This window comes from Oratosquilla oratoria, chromosome 18 (assembly GCF_046742065.1).
Source record: "Oratosquilla oratoria isolate Oo_2021 chromosome 18, ASM4674206v1, whole genome shotgun sequence".
Lineage (NCBI taxonomy): Eukaryota > Metazoa > Arthropoda > Malacostraca > Stomatopoda > Squillidae > Oratosquilla > Oratosquilla oratoria.
The window spans coordinates 4,292,774-4,295,472 of record NC_134794.1 but is presented as its reverse complement, the minus strand read 5'-3'; positions in this window follow the sequence as shown (position 1 = coordinate 4,295,472).

Genomic DNA, 2,699 nt, shown 5'->3' with positions numbered 1-2,699 from the left:
AGTCTCTCTAAGTTCCACCTAATTATGAGCAAATATAACCCAGAGACGTCCATTTAGGGGTTTCTGCAATGCTCAGAGTATACTCGTATAATAGCTGGGAAATAAGAGTATCTTGATTGATAGATCACATCTCGCTGGGGCACGTGGCTGTCTAGAGTTTCCATCCTTTACGAATAAACGCGATTATTGATTCAAAAAATATGTACAAAAACAAACATGAGTTTGCAGAGTTTTTTTTTTGAAAAAAAAAATAAAAAGGGTAATAACGCGAACGGTAATTTTTCACAATGAAGATATTGATAAAAATGTGTTGGGAGAAAATATTCAGTTCATCAAGTCAAACCTGTGGACACAGTAATACACGCGCGTGCGCACACACACACACACACACACACACACACACACACACACACACACACACACACACACACACACACACACACACACACACACACACACACACACTCTCTCTCTCTCTCTATCTCTATCTTACTCTCTTTCACCCCCATATATATATATATATATATATATATATATATATATATATATATATATATATATATATATGTGTGTGTGTGTGTGTGTGTGTGTGTATATATTTCATCATTCAGTTTTGCCATATATGACGAAAAGATAATTTGATACTTGGAGATTTGAGAAATTAAATATTGTAACCGAAGTAGTTTTTGTTTAGATGAATTCTCAATTGTCATCGCTAGTGGAGCCTATAGGACAAGTTTGGTAGACCTGGATCTTCGCTCATCAATACACAAAGACTGTCTATTATTCCATCGCGGGTCAACTTACCGCGTGGCAAATGGTTCCTATTGACGCCTTTGTATTCTGACAGGCTCCTGTATTCTCAGTGTGCACACAGTTGGCTTGGTAACTGAGGCCAGGTCTCTCGTCACAGGCTTGTGTTCTTCCTTTTATTGCGTTTTCTTGGTTAGTAACGACGTTGTGTAATCATGGAAATCGATTGTAATGCTGGAAAGATGAGGTTGTAAGTGAATTGGTGTCTGTCCAGTCCTTTGAGTTTGTCAGACATGACGTCACGTCGAGGTCACCCATTTTCTATACATTGCGTGTACTACTGAGCTTGAAAAAAATGAAAGACGTCGTTTTGAACAGCTGTGTTATCACACTGGGCTTCCACGGACCTCGCCAACGCCGGCAGTTGAGAGTTCGTTTGAGTAAAAACGACTTCGGTTACAATATTTTATTTTTCAAATCTCCAAGTATCAAATTATCTTTCCGTTATATATAGCAAAACTGAACGATAAACTAAGATATTGTGAACCTATACGATTGTTAGACATACTCTTGAAATGTTCTTAGAGAAGTCTAGAATTGTATAAGCGAAGTCATATTCTAGTTATTTAAACGGAGGTTGGAGGTAGGATGTCGGAGGAAAAATAGTTCAGTATGATAACTCATTAGTAAGTACAATCAGCAAATTACAGAAACTATCGAAGAAAGTAGTGATAACTACTATGACGTATGTTAATGGATGACGAAAGAGCATATTTCACTTGGGTAATTTGAACGACTCTTTCTTCCAAATGGCTTAATTAATCTTTTGGTGACTCTTTCTGTCCAATGGTGGCTTAATTATCTTTATTCCATTCTGAAGTTATCTGGGCAGCACCTCATACGAACGGAACAGACTTAGTTACCATATAGTGAGCGCTAAAACTATCGGTTGTTTTAAGAAACGGTTAGACAACTTTATGTACGTGGATGGCAGGCGGTCATGAACATAGAACAACGAGTACCTAGTGTAGGCCTTATGGTCTCTTGCAGTCTCCTTCATGTTTATATTCTAACGTTCTTACGTACTTAAGGTCTTCATTGGTCTTTGCTCGTTCCAATTCTAGAAATATTTGATTTGATTCTCCTTTCGTTTGTGTGTCTAACTTCCTCCTAATATGATAATGATGATACTAGGAGACCTTTTGGTTAGTAACAAGCCTTAAATGTTCAACGCTGTCAGTTAACCAGATAACTGGTATACTGGTTTTATGGGTTAAACCGGCACCGCGCCTTTCTGTTTTGAGTGCCGAGAGGAGCAACATATATATACATACTAACACACACACACACACACACACACACACACACACACACACACACACACACACACACACACACACACACACACACACACACACACACACACACACACACATTTTCTGCCTGTAAGCCAAAATCAGATACTCGGATCACAGTGCTTCATTACTCCTGTGGCTCAATTTATTGTTCTCGACAGGAAAAGCAGAAATCTAGGTTCATGTTTCAGCAAAACGTAAACATTATGTGCACTCCACGTTGTCCCAAAGACTCGATTAGGTTTCTCGATGTTCTCGTGATTTGTCGTTATATCAGTGCAACAGATACCATTGTTTTGATAGTGCAGAAGGAAAAAAAATATGTACACTTGAAACCCACAATCGGAGAAATGATATCAGAAGTACAGGAAAACTGTATATTTCGACTACTATCTGTAGTTTCCTAAAAATATGTTCTACTGTTGGTTGGTGTTAGTGTTTTGTACTTATTGTGTGCGTTGATCTTTGTGTTTTTTTTGTGGGGAACGTTTGATTGGTTAGGTAGCTTTGAGATCTTACGTATCATGTGTTTTGACTCGCATATTTCGTACAACATGTAGCTGTAACTTATTATCTGCCTCTTTGAATTGT